This window comes from Brassica oleracea, chromosome C2 (assembly GCF_000695525.1).
Source record: "Brassica oleracea var. oleracea cultivar TO1000 chromosome C2, BOL, whole genome shotgun sequence".
NCBI lineage: Eukaryota > Viridiplantae > Streptophyta > Magnoliopsida > Brassicales > Brassicaceae > Brassica > Brassica oleracea.
The window spans coordinates 30,693,793-30,709,043 of NC_027749.1; the positions used below are offsets into that span (position 1 = coordinate 30,693,793).

A 15,251-nucleotide genomic window follows, 5' to 3' on the forward strand; every position below is an offset into this window, starting at 1 on the left:
TTTCCTCTCTCTAGGTGTACATATCTCTCTCTCCAATCCTAAGCTCTCTCTCTCTAGAATAGTATGAAGCATAGCCATCAACAATGGCTTAGAAACAGTAAAATAGGGTTTTTAGTTGCGCAGGGGTATTCTAGTAATTTGTGGTAAATTCTGGGCCAAATTTAGTCATAAAATATACCAAGCCCGCATTCTGGAAACACCGTCGATCGATGCCAAGGCTTCACCATCAATCGATTCCAAGGATTCACCATCGATCGATGCCAAGGCTTCACCATCGATCGATTTTCCTTCATCTCCTCGACAGCTTCCTCTCGCGATGCAGACTGACCACTTATCAGTAAAACATGCATAACTTCTGCTACATGATGCTGATTGACCTCATACCGGTGGCTTTGGAAAGCTAACTCAAAGATATATCTTGTGGGAAACGATGGGATCAATCTAACGGTGGGAAGGTCTCCATCCATAGCTAAACATCTGATGCGTCTCTGCAGCTCTGCAGTCAAAAGGCTCCAAAAGACACCAAAATCACCACTTTCCTCCAAATCATCCCTGAACCTGTAAATACTCTAAATAGACTCTATATCGTAGTAATTAGTTATTAAAACACTTATAAACCATGGCTAAAAATGGGTAAAATCCATGGCCTATCAACTCCCCCAGACTTACCATTTTGCTTGTCCTCAAGCAAAATATACAGGCAGTCTCTCTGAAAGAGGTTTGAAAACAGCAAGGACTCACAGATTTAAAACTCATAATCATCACCTTAGGAAATTCTAATCTCAGAAGCACATTATACCATACCCTAGTCTAGCAACCAAATTCACCTAGTCAACATCTTAACAAATCATATCTGACAATCCCCTCTACCAACCTCATTTCTTGCATAAATAAAAGTATAGGCTTTACCTTTGGGGTATAGATCACAGGATGCAAGGATGCTCAAACAAATATCTGGATCTGCAGGTAAATAAGAGTTCATTTCCTCTCTCTCTACTAATTTATCTCTAAGACAAAGTCTACTTTATTGCAAGATCATTGACCAAGATTGGACAGACTTCCATGAATCAAGCTTTGATGGTTTTAGCTACCAAATCCTGTTCACTTCTTTTTGACCTATATCCTAGGATTCTTTGTGAATCGAGTCTTAAAGGTTGTAGCCACCAAGTCGTGTTCGAATCCTTTACCTATAGAATTCTTATGAATCAAGCCGTAATGGTTGTAGCCACCAAGTCATGTTCGAATTCTTTTCCTAAATTATCACCTATATATATATATATTTTTCTTTCTTTTTTTTCCATTTTGTTTTTTATATATTTATTATTATTATTATTATTATTTTCAATCTAAATTTCGAAATAGAGAGAGAGAGGGTGACATATCTACACAAGGTTTTACCTTCCACACTTGTTTGAAGAATCCGATCCCATGTATACAAAGCCCCAAGACAAGCAAAGTCGAGCTCAGTTAGGTTGGAGGTCATTTTTGGTTCTTTCAAACATTTTCAACAAGTGTAACATAGTTGACAGGTTGATCCACTTTGGTATCTTTAGTGCTATCTGCAACTAGTAAGTCTAGAATGGTGTGGTTAGATAACAAGCAAAATCAATAAGTTCATTGCCCCCTTCTTGACTCAATAAAAAAAAAAAAATTTTAAAACATTTTAATGAGACTCATGAAATAAACTAATATCAGTAAACTTCCCCCCAGACTTAAACTACACTGTCCCCAGTGTAAATTCAGTCGGAGTTATGGTGATAACTAAAGAAAAATTACTCAATTTAACAAGTAAGAATGATATACCAGACAAGAATAGATGTTGATCGATGTGAAGATGTTTTCATCGGTCGCATCAGGTGATGTTATGTCGAATGATATCGGCAGGGTCTCGTCGGTCGATATTATTGGCAATCGTCTACTCGGATCTTTTTATATATATATATATATATTAAACTACTTAAACTAATTCCTAGAAATGGGTTGCCTCCCATTCAGCGTTTATTTTAAGTCTTGAACTTGACTTAAGATCCGATCTGTCTAATGGTCAGGAAGGCCTAAATATAAAAGTCTGCTATTTGGTGGTTTAGCCCAATAATGTTTCACTCGTTATCCATTTACTTTAAATTTTTCCCCTTTATCATTTACAAGTGTAATGGCTCCATAAGGTTTGACACCCACAACAGTGAAAGGACCTGACCAACGAGATCGGAGTTTTCCGGGAAACAGCGTTCGCCGAGAATTATATAACAGAACTTGATCATTTGGTTCGAAGTGTCTGGAGATGATCTTTTTATCATGGTATGCTTTTGTCTTCCCTTTATATATTTTCGAGTTCTCATAGGCTAAGTGTCTGATTTCATCCAGCTCGTTAAGTACGAGTCTCCTTTCGGCAGCTGGTTTATTGTCAAAATTTAATAGTTTTATTGCCAATGCTGCCTTGTGTTCTAGCTCAACCGGTAAGTGACAGGATTTTCCATAGAGTAGGTGAAATGGGGTTGTTCCTAGTGGGGTTTTGTATGCAGTTCGGTAGGCCCAAAGTGCATTGTCCAGTTTTCTAGACCAATCTTTCCTAGAAGTTCCTACGGTCTTTTCTAAGATTTCTTTGATCTGTCGATTTGAGACTTCTACTTGTCCACTTGTTTGTGGATGGTAGGGTGTAACAACTCTGTGGTGAACTCCGTTCTTCCGGAGTAATCCGTCAAAAACTTTGTTGATGAAATGGGATCCACCGTCACTTATGACTACTCGAGGCACTCCAAATCTTTGGAAAATAATGCTTTTGAAAATCTTGATAACTACAGATGCATCATTTGTTGGGGAAGCTACTGCTTCGACCCATTTGGATACATAATCAACAGCGAGTAAGATATATTTGTTCCCGTACGAGGAAAGGAAAGGACCCATGAAGTCCATCCCCCAACAATCAAAGACCTCTACTTCTAGAATAGACTTCTGTTCCATTTCATGTCTTTTGCTGATTTTTCCTCTTCGTTGGCATCTGTCGCATTGTGGTATGAATGCATGAGCATCGCGAAACATAGTTGGGCACAAGAATCCTGCCTAAAGAATTTTTGATACCGTTTTAAAGGTTGCAAAATGTCCAGCATAGTCGGATCCCTGGCATTGGAATAAAATATCAGGGATTTCAGTTTCGGCGATGCAGCGTTTATATATCCCGTCAAAGCAATGTTTGTAGAGATATGGTTCATCCCAGTGATATCTCCTAACTTCTCTTAAAAACTTCTTCCTTGTATAACCTCTCAACTCTTTGGGCTCTACGTCAGCAGCCAGATAGTTTACTATATCAGCGTACCAAGGTCTATTCCTCGAACCATTTTCGACTGCGTGCACTTCCTGACTCAGACTTCAGTCTGCGGGGGAATCATGGTCAGGATGCAACTTGTTGCATGAGACGCTGATTTTTATATCGAAAGTGATGGTTATGGGGGATATTTCCTGGTTTTGATCATCGGGAGTGTCGATCGACTTAGCATCGTCGTCGTCGATCGACGGTCCTTCAGATGTGAGACATATTTTTCCGATGAATGAATCTGTTTCGTAAATGTTTTATGTAGGTAAGAAATCGTCGATAGGAACGTCATCTTCTATTTGAATTCGGGAAAGGTGATCTACAACCCCGTTTTCTACTCCTCTTTTATCTTTAATCTCGATGTCAAATTCCTGAAGTAGTAGGATCCATCGCAAGAGTCGTGGTTTCGCGTCTTTCTTGTGCATTAAATATTTTATTGCAGCGTGGTCGGTGTGGACAATCACTCGCGAACCGACTAGGTATTGGCGGAATTTTTCAAATGCATAGACTACAGCAAGTAATTCTTTTTCTGTTGTTGCGTAATTCCTTTGTGCCTCATCGAGTGTTCAACTGGCATAGTAAACAGCAAGTAGCTTTTTGTCATTCCTTTCGCCTAGAACTGCTCCTACAGCGAAATCGCTCGCATCGCACATAATTTTGAAAGGAAGATTCCAGTCAGGTGCTTGTACGATGGGGGCAGTTATCAAGGCTTTCTTTATTTCCTCAAAAGCTTTTACGCATTCTGGACTGAAGTCAAATTTAACTTCTTTACAGAGCAGGGCTGTTAGTGGTCTACCGATTTTGCTGAAATCTTGAATAAACCTCCTGTAAAATCCGGCATGTCCGAGAAAACTTCTTACATTTGTGGGTGCAGGCAAACCGGTCATTACCTCAATTTTTGCCAGATCAACTTCTATACCAGCAGCGGATATTTTATGTCCTAGGACGATTCCATCGTTAACCATGAAGTTACATTTTTCCCAATTTAGGACTAGGTTCTTTTCTTCGCATCTTGCCAGAACTTTACATAGGTTGTCAAGACAGTTTTTGAAACTATATCCATATACTGAGAAATCGTCGATAAAGACTTCCATGAAATCTTCTATCATATCCGTAAAGATTGACATCATGCATTGTTGGAAAGTGGCAGGAGCATTACAAAGACCGAATGGCATTCTGCGGTATGCGAATGTTCCATAAGGGCATGTAAAGGTGGTCTTTTCTTGATCGCCAGGATGTATAGGGATTTGGAAAAATTCAGAGTATCCATCAAGAAAACAGTAGTATTGGTGATTTGCCAATCTTTCCAACATTTGATCAATGACGGGTAAAGGAAAGTGACCTTTTCTGGTGGCAGCGTTTAACTTCCTATAATCGATACACATTCGATGTCCAGTGAAAGTTGGTGTGGGAATGAGTTCGTTTTTATCATTATTAACCACTGTAATTCCACCTTTCTTAGGTACAACATGCACGGGGCTCACCCAGTTGCTATCCAAAATTGGGCAGATGATTCCAGCATCAAGAAGTTTGATGATTTCCTTTTTAACAACTTCTTTCAAGTTAGGGTTTAGCCTTCTTTGATGTTCCACTGACGATTTGGAACCGTCTTCTAAGTGAATTCGGTGCATGCATAGATCTGGAGAGATACCAGGAATATCCTCGAAAGAGTTTCCGAGGGCTTTCCTATACTTGCGAAGTTTATTCAATAACAATGCAAGTTCTATGTTGGTTAGGTTGGCGTTTACAATTACCGGGTAAGAATTATTGTAGAGAAAAGCATACTTGAGTCCGGCGGGCAATTGCTTTAACTCAATTTTGGTGCTTTTTCGGGATCCCAATTTTCTAGAGGGGATCGTTGTCGATCAACGGCGGCCTTTAAATATCGATCGACGTTGATTTCGGAACCGTCGTTCTCCACGTCATCGGCATTTGCTATTTCTACACTTGCGTTCATTAATCGCGCATATTCATCAGCTCTGATATCGGCCTTTAAAAATCGATCGACGTTGATTTCTGAACTCGTTGTATCCAAGGGATATCGCGACAGAGTGTGGCTTGAGATTCACGCTGGATCCTAGGTCACAAAGGGATCGAGGAAAACTCTTATTTCATATGTTGCAATCTAGAACAAAACTGCCCGGATCAGATCTCTTGATCGGAGTTTCGCCTTGGATTATTGCACTCACTTCCTCCGAAACTATCATGACGTTGTGTTCAGCAGCTGGGAAGCTGTTAGATACCATATCCTTTACATATTTCTTTATTGAAGGTGATACTTTTATGGCATCACTTAGTGGCATTTCCAACGTGATTTTATCGAATGCTTTCTTGCATATCGCTTTATCCAATTCTCGCTTAGTTTGCGTGTTGTTAGGAGGAAAGGATGCTAAAGTCCTATACACTCTCTCTACTGCCGGCTTGGCAGGAGTCGAGATTCGATCCACATTGTTTTCATTCTGTCGATCGATATTTACCGTAGTCGGTCGATCGACATTATTCCTTTCTTGTCGATCGATTTCCACATCTTCTTCCGACCCCTCCTCTTCTTCATCTAGGTTAATCGTTGCCTTCTCAGCTTCAGGGGATTTTCTGCAGAAGTGATTCCTGAAGTGCTCGGGATAAGGCGTTTTCCGCTTCTTAGTAACACAGCACAAACTTGACGTCTCGGGTTGGTGTCAGTTCTTCCAGGATGGAATCCTTCATCCCTTCTGACAAACCCAGCGTTATGCGCAACTTGGCTATCCAATTTATTGACATGGTCACTCAAAGTTTCAAACTTATCATATAAAACAGAATACACGGAATCCAATTTTTTATCGAGAACCGCACTCATTTTCTGCTGCCCTTTTAGAACTTGTCCCATCATAGATTCCAGCTTGCTCTTATGAGTCTGTTTTGCCTTGTAGGTCCTTGTGAAGCACAAGTTTCGCTGCTGATCGGCAAGTCTTTGCTTGCAAAAGCCAGTTTCATCGATGAGGTCTACATTCTCTTCTTCATCTCCTTCACGTAGAAAGGTCTGACTCTCATCGGTAAACCGAACTTGCTCATCTCCAATCACAAAAGCATGAACTTAATTTGACGTTTCTTTCACCTCAGATATCCGATCTCCATTCGAATTCTCGGCCATCTTTCTCCTCTCGAGATTAGTCTTCTTGGCACTAGTGCTAGACGCCACATTTTCAATGAGCCTCGTAGCTTCTTCAGGTGTCTTGGTTTTGAAGTTCCCTTGACTCGCATCGTCCAAAGTCGCTTGGTATGTCCAGTCGAGACCTCTGAAGAAAATATTAAGTAGCTGGATTTCGGGATAACCATGGTGTGGGCAGTCTCGCTGGTAGGCTCTGAATCTCAACCAAGAAGCTTTAAAGGCTTCAGTAGTGCCTTGAGAAAAATTATAGATCTTATTCCTAAATTCCTCGGTACGTGCATCATCGAAGAAGTTGTTGAGGAAGACGCTTTTGATATCACTCCAGCAAGTCAAACATCCTGGCTGCAATTGTTTCAGCCAGTGAGTCGCATTTCCAGCAAGGGAGTGCGGGAAGAGTTTGCAAAATAGGTAGTCTTCAGAGACTCCATGCACCTTGATGTTAGACACAAAGTCCCCAAGTGCTTCGATATGTTCTATGGGTTTTTCATGAGGAAGACCATGAAAGGGGTGACTTACTAGAGAGAAATATTTGGGTTTCAGTTCAAAGTCTTTTCTTTGGATTTCTGGAGGACGGATCACAGACCTGTTAGTGTAGAACCGATCAGGTCTGTTGCAATCTCCAAGCGTTCGGTGATGCTCCGGTCCAGCATTCAAAACAACAGCTATTCCAATAGGAATTGGAGCCCTATGTCTATAATTAATTTCATTTGATGCGTTGCATACTCGACCTTTTTGATCTCCTAGAACTACTTTTCCATTATTGAAATAGGTAAGAACATATTTACCTGCTTCCGGCAGGATGGCATCAGTCGATATTGGTAGCGGAGTGTCGATCAATTTTTGTGTTGACCCGTCGCTCGATGTTGTTGTATGAACGTCAATCGATTTCCGGCCGAAATTCATGTCCTCCATCTTAAGTACCTGTGTCAGCAGGGAAAGAGGGAAAACTTTAGCAAATTCAGTAATAAAATCTAGACTATATTCTAAACTAAATCTAGTGGTAATAAGAAAGAGTCCCCGGCAACTACGCCAACTTTTATATCACTCAAATTACCCTAAGGAATGAATTACTCTTTCAAATAAGAGGTTCAGAAGTAGTACTTAGGGATCAAATCCACAGAGACTCTAGGATTACACAATAGATTTATAGTCTTTGAATTAAAGCTAGATTAATAGGTTAATAGGTTTTAAAGCAGGAAATGAATTGGTGAGCAAGGTAATTGCTCCTTTGGTTTGATTTGAGGTTGTTAACAGTTGGGGAATATAGCTAGATTCAAGTATATTCTCAGGTATGATAAGTAAATAACTTAATTTGGGTTTTTAGGGGTTTATTGATATTAACCGTTCTCGAACTCAAAATTAGGTATAATCAATTAGATTATCTAATCTGGATCTAGGATTTCAACTTTCGTATGTTAATCACGAGAAAGTGTCGATCGATGATTCGTAAAGAATATCGATCGATAAACCTTTCAAAATATCGATCGACAGAACTGTCGTCGCATCGATCGATGCTTCTTCTAGAAAGCTTTACGAGCGGGTTTTATTAGTGTTCTCTAACTTACTAGACCAACTTTCGTGTGTATCTAGTCAGTTAGATCATACTAGTTTAGTTTCAGGTAAAAGGCCAAGTTCTCACTTGCACCAAATAGTCCTAAGATCTAAGATTCATGGTTTATCAACTCTAAGCTTAGTAGTAAGAACAACTAGATGAAGAACTAATTAAATTACCCTAACAACAATTTAAGAACCTGTGCAGAGTCAGTTTCGAGGTTATTTCCTGCTCGGATATATCCTAGGGAATTGAAACGTAGAAGTCAGGGCTCTACGATGATAGTAAATAGGATATGTCAAAGTAGCGATGTTTCCGCAGATTTTACGGGACGCGTTTCTGCTTTGATTTCGATTTTTGGTGAGATTTCCTTGGAATCACTCATGGAGTTTTACCAAAGGTTATTTTGTTATGATCTAGTTGTGAGAAATTTTTTCGATGCTTTTCCGTGACTTACCAGGTTCAACGGAAACTGAAAGTAATGCTGGTGGTTGAAGATTTTCTCGTATAATTTTTGACTTTTTACGAAACTCGTTTTATTTAAGTCGAAAGGGTCTTCCAGGCTTTGGCTAATCGTCGAGTTTTAGTTTGATATTGGTACAGGTTTTCTAAACGCATGATCACGATAAGAGGTGCTGTATAGTCCTCAAGATTATGTTCGTGATGTTTTAGATATGTTGTTGGCGTTTAGACAAATCTTAGATTGTCGTTTACCTATTGGGACGATTTTATTGAGGCATCTGATTGCCTAAGTGTTTTCTGCCTATCGCTGCGAGAATTTACTTTGTCAAAAGCATTTTTTTTATGCCGAGGCAAAAAGTTTGTTGAAGTAAGGGAGTATGCGAGTATAGTATACGTACCTACTCCCTCCCTTTTTTTCGAGGAATAGAATGACCGACAATCCGGGTCGGTTTGAAGACGACACTAGGATTGCGACTTGGTGGTTTTCAGGTTGACAACTTGGAATATGTCGGTATTTAAGAAAGTTGCTAGGAACTAATCGATTTTAAGACGATGTGCGTGTCTCTAGTTCTTTCTTCTTTTTTTAGGGAAGCGAGCTAAGTATGCGTGGCAATCATTTTTCGTTTTTTCGAGAGTTTAGATCGGTTAGCAAGATCTGCCAGAGCAATTAAAGAGCAATAGGAAAAATTGCCTATGACTTAGTTCACTAGACTATCCATCTAAGTTTTAAGTTCCCTAAAATTCTATGGCAGTATCAAAAGCGTTTTATTGCTTAGTACCTTCCTACGAAAATTCCAAGTTTGATCTTGAAACAAGTCGGACATACCTTAGTGTTCTCAGAGATGCAGTTTTGTCTCTTCTCAGTTTTGCTTGCTTATTTCCCCTTCCTCTTCTCGTGTATGTTCGCCATTTTCGATATTGGTGTTTATCCTTTGAAACTTGATATTTATCTTCCGATCTTGACTGTTATCTTCTCCTTAGATACGACAACAATTTTTGTAAAAAGTTTCAACGTAATCGTATAGTTGAGGTGGCTAAGGTGTTATGTTAACCGTTGCCGTTTTATACGATTAATTTGAATTCATGCGAGAAAACAAGTCTTTGCGGTTTTTTATCGTAAAGTTTCAATGGCAACTCCAATCGAGACGACACAAGAGACGTTTCGATCGAGATTCGAAGGAGAACGCAAAGATGGAGGTAAAGGCGAGTAGGAGCAAGCCAAGGAGTTTAGACGAGTCTTACTTGTTTTCGTCGTAAAATCTCAACGGAAATTCTGATTGAGACGAAACCAAAAGCGTTTCGATCGGGATTCAAAATAGAACGCAAAGGAGGATCTTTTTGAGGCCTGACAGGTCGCTATTTAGAGAGTTGGAGGTCTGAAAGGTCGCTATGTAGCGAGTAGGAGCAAGCCAAGAAGTTAAGACGAGTCTAACTTATTTTCGTCGTAAAATCTCAACGGAAATTCCAATTGAGACGAAACGAAAAGTGTTTCGATGAGGATTCAAAAGAGGATGTAAAGGAGGACCTTTTTGAGGCCTGACAGGTTGCTATGTAGCGACCTGGTTTGGGCATTGGCTGGTCTAACTCGAGTTTTGATGATACGTTGATGCGGTCATTTCGTAAATGCTGCCAATTTTTCTACGAAAGTCTCATCATAAAATGATGTTCCGTAGAAAAATTCCGAGTTTAATTTTACGAAAGCTGTTTCGGAAAATATTGTCAAGCTTTTATGAAAGTTATTCCGCAAAATGTCATTACTTTAGTTTTACGAAAGCTGTGAAAAAAATGTTCCTGAGTTTAATTTTACGAATGATGTTTCGTAAAATGTTAACGAGTTCAGATTGACGAAAGCAGTCTCGTAAAATGTTGTCAAGCTTAATTTTACGAAAAATATTCCGCAAAACTAATATGAGTTTAATTTTACGAAAGCTGTTTCGTAAACATGTTTTCGAGTTCGGATGTGGAAGAGCCCTTTTTTGGAAAAGTAATGTTTTGCGGCTCTTCTGAAACTTTAGTTTCAGGGTTCAAGTACCATAAACTTTGGCTGTGACGAGCTTAATTTATTGCGACACAACTTAATCAAAAAAATTCTCGTTTTCTGCAGGATTGATCCGAGGAAGTTCTGAGTAATTTTTCCGTAATAAGCTCGAATTCGACGATTTATGTTACCATGGAAGCGACTCTTAAGTATTTTATGAAACCTTAGGTTTCAGAAAACGTTTCAGCAGTGAGGGAAACGATCTCCCGTTTTGCTTTGTTTCGTCTCCATCAACCGTTTTTAGGTTTCGAATGATTTTTAAGAAATCAACTTTGTTTCTCCGAAAGTTATCAAGAAGAAGTACAGCCGTGGGGGTTGCGTACCTGATTTCATGTTCTTCTTCTTTCTGTGCATAATCTAAGGTTTTTCCGCGAGTAACGTAGGGTTTTTCAGCAGTTTTTGGGAGAGCAAGTTTTATTTTTCCGAAAAGTCTTTTGGTCAAACCCTAACACGCTGAGATTTCTCCAACTCGGTAATAAGAAAAACTTTACGGGTTGGATAGATTTTATTGTTGCCCTTTGTGTTTAGAGGGAGAAATCGCGAGCTCGTTTTAGTGCTCTTCTTATGGCGGAAGGTCGCGACTAAGTTTTCGATTTTGTTGAACACTACGGCGTTTCCGTAAGCGTTGGCCATAGGAGCAGTCAGTTCTGCGATATTGTCTTTCATATATCCAGACATCGTTTCGATCAAGCGTTTTGTGGCCATGAGTAAGAGTAATCCGTAACCCCCCCCCCCCCTCCTTCTAGCACCAAACTGTGGGAACCAAAATTCGCACTGTCGATTTCCGTAATCAGAGGAAAGTCAGGAAACCCTAACTTTCGCTGAGGTCCCATATTCTCTGCGAGAGCCAACGACAAGTGACCAAATAAATGCGGAAAATATGAAAAGATAACAAAACGAATTTATAGAAAAGGTAGATCTTATTTCGAATCCGCGTAAGAGCGTTGCGACCATTACAAGAGATTATAAAAACTTCGGCCGCAAGAGCTGTCAGCGAATTACCTAGTTCTAGCAACCTAAAACCTTAAACCTAGTTGAGTCGCAGCTCCATAGCAGACGACGGAAAAGATACGAAAATGGTTTTGATTGTCTTCGGACTGAACCTTATGAAAGACTGCCTACGTACCCCTTTCGAGGATCAAGCCGAACGTAGTTCAAGAGTGAACCAAGAGATCGAACTGCTTGTGTGCATTCGTCTGGTAATCGGGTGTCAGTCATAGAAACAGAGCATGTCGAGAATAATGCCTGAAAGTTTCTAAGTGCCGAGAGTTCTTAGTCTAAAAATGTTCTTTTTCCATGCCTCTCGCCTAGGACTCCTTATATACTCCTCCAGGGTCGGTTTATGCTTTTCCCCTTCTGCCCTTAAGCCGTCATAGCTCAAAAATGGAGATATTAATGGAGATATTCTATTTTTCCCGATCTTCGTAGTTATCTTCCAAAACTTCGTATTTATCCGCGGAAACTTAACATTTATCTTTCCTTGCAAACCAAGCATAAACAGTCCTAGGATTTATGGGCTTTTGGTTAGGAAATCGTAAGTGGGCTTCGAGTCGCGTTTTAAGTCTCTTTGGGCCGTCTTTCGACTCGAAACGTTTATTACGGTTTCTTCGATAAAAACAAACTTCCCGCGGTTTTTATCCTAAAGTTTGACTGATGACTCCGATCGATAAGGAACAAGGAATGGTTAAACTGTGGCCTACGGGAGATATCATTAAAGATTAGAAGAAAATGCATGGATTTGTGTCGTATCGATGTTTGGGAGAGTTCGGTCGCTACGTAGCGATCGAGATGTGCACGTGCTCGGTCTCTACGTAGCGACCGAGCTTGGCTAGAGCTCGGTCGCTACATAGCGACCGAGCCGTGTAGGTGCTTGGTCGCTACGTAGCAACCGAGCTTGGCTAGAGCTCGGTCGCTACGTTGCGACCGAGCCGTGTGCGTGCTTGGTCGCTACGTAGCGACCGAGCTTTGGCTCGAGCTCGGCTCGGTCGCTACGTTGCGACCGAGCCGTGTTCTTGCTCGGTCGCTACGTTGCGACTGAGCCGTGTTCTTGCTCGGTCGCTATGTAACGACCGAGCTTGGCATGTGCGTGGTCCGATGGCCATACTTGACCGTTGCTTTTGGACAATCGGTGTTTAGTTTTGATGAATCAACCGAGATTAAAACAAGATTTTACCGCAAAGCTCTTTGTAAAGATTCTTTTTACGAAGAGTAACTTTCGTAAAAAATGTTCATGCTGATTTTTACGGAGATTTGGATGTTAACTTCGTTGTGACCGTTTTTGACCCCAACACACCTTTACTTGGCTACCGTCCCGATCAGAAAAATTGATGACTTCAATCAACGGCTTGTGAAGGTTAGCCTCAATGAGAACACCAGCCAAATCCAATCTCGTACATTTGTCCATTTGCGGGTGAAGCTTGATGAAACTTCCAACAGGTTTCGAAAGGGCTTTCAGACCCACTTGCGAGAAGATGTGGCTGGGCACCGACTTCAAATCCACCCAGAGGGGCATTGCAGACAGGTCCGGGAGGGTTGCAGGAGTCTCTGGTGACCCCTCGTTGAGGACCAGCAGTACATCCGAAATGTGTCAATAGTGCCTTTTAATCACCCGGTTGCGCAGCGCCTCATTCTCGATTCGGAATATAACAGTGTCCTTTGCAATGAACCGAACGTCAATCTTACCTTTCAAGCCTGGCAAAGTCCAGATCCTATTGACCATTGCGTGGATCGAGCCAACGTGAGGAGCGTCACCGACGAAATACCCAACCGCGAAAGCTCTCCAAAGGGGATCTGAGTCTTCGAAGACCTCCACGGGTACACTCCATCAAATATATTAGAAATCCTTCAATGCCTTCAACTCCACTTGCAAGAATCAAGTGCCTGATTATACAAATATGTTAACTACTTTAGTGAAAATTCTCATAAAAAATTATCCAAACAAAACATACAACAGATATTTTTAATCTGAAACTATATCGCTGCAATGTTGAGAAAGAGTACCTCTCTAGTGATGTGGCTTTAGCTTCAAGTTGAGTAATTCTTTCCTTAGCAAGATCTATAGGCATAGATATTCCTAACTTGTGTTCGCTTTCTTGAAGTCTTACTCTCAATACCTTGTCCTAGGGAGGATTTTATGAAAAAAGAAATACTCAATGACAAGGATATGAAATAAGACTTTCGAGAAATATAAACACAATGCATTACCCTGTTTTCAGCACATTGTCGATACAAGGCAAGCTCATCTTGGCAAAATGGTTCAATTCGCAAACCAATATATAAATCATTCTAAGGGTATAATATAAAACAAAACCAAGGATACACTTCAATTGCCAGAGACTTACATAGGAATAGATTCCACAAAATCCCATCACACAGTTCAATGTTGGAACTATTTTTGCAAGCTAATTGGGCTAAGTAAAAAATGAGTATATGTTAATAGAATTTTACAAGCCTATTTGGCTGAGTATAAAATCTAATCTAATGTGAAGTAAGTATTGTATTTTATATGGAGAAAGTACATCATATTTTTATAAGCCCATGAGCTTAGTAAAATGATGGAATTGTGTTTGGACAGTGAAAAAAAGCTTTAAACCAAGTTGATGACTAAGCTAGATCTATTTGGTAAAAAATGGCTTAAGCTAAGTAAACTTGGTGACTAAGCTAAATTAGTGACCACGCTATGCAACTTGATGACAAATGTCGAAACTAAAGTACACTTGCTGACTAACCAAGGTGACTTAGTGACAAATGGCTAAAGCTTAGCAAACTTAATGACAACTGTCTAAGTTGCTCTATGACTAAGCTTTGTAAATCTCTCTTATAAATATACATCGTACCTCTCCATTAAACTCATTCACAAGTGAATATATTCACAACATAAGGATGTATACAGATAAGCTCTCACTCTTCCAAAAAATCTCTTTAGATTAGTTATATTCTCGAGAGTATAATGTGGATCTTATTTTGGGTGATGCAAAACAGTCTCACGTGGTTTGGGACTCAAATATCGAAAACCGTCTCACCTACGAGCGATTTCTAGAGTTAAGGAAAGTGATCAAATCATGAATCCACATATTCACCTTTTTCATATCTATTTTCAAATGTTTTTACCGCTTTATATTATCGTTATCATCACATTTTGTTTCGTAATTTTCAATCTGGATTCTCGCATCCTAACATAGTTAACTCAATAAATCCGCTTCCTGCTTATAGCTTGAATCAGATTGAATATTGCGAGCAATATTTCTAAAACGATTTTATGAACGGGTTAATAAACATTTTTAAATTGTCTGAAACTGTTTTGCAAACGCTCTTTATCTATTGAGCAGAACATTTTGGTAAATGACAAATCATATTTAGAAAATGATTTTACGTGACTGTTGGGGTCAAAATTGGTCATGGCAAAATCAACGGCTAAAATCCTCCAAGAACTCATGCCTTCCGAAAATATGAGCTGGAAATGTCGGGGAAACTATACGACATAAGCCAAACTAATTTGTATAAGGATACAAGAACACAATTCATATATTTCTACCCAAATATGATTGGAAAAACGTTCTTGCGGAAGGTTTTTACGATAAATGAGTTCTATGAAACAATCTTCCATCAAACAAAATCCGGAAAGTTTCCACGGAAAAACATCATAGTATAATCTATGAGATAATCTTTCGCAAATCAACTTTCACAAAACGTTTACAAAAAATTTTCGTAAAATAAACGAAATGGTTCCAAAAGTATACGA

The 15,251-nt window shown here is 39.8% G+C and overlaps 1 pseudogene; it reads right to left on the minus strand.

Moving 5' to 3' along the window:
- Positions 1 to 2,106: 2,106 nt before the first annotated feature.
- On the minus strand, positions 2,107 to 13,022 carry LOC106323994 (annotated as a pseudogene).
- Positions 13,023 to 15,251: the final 2,229 nt, after the last annotated feature.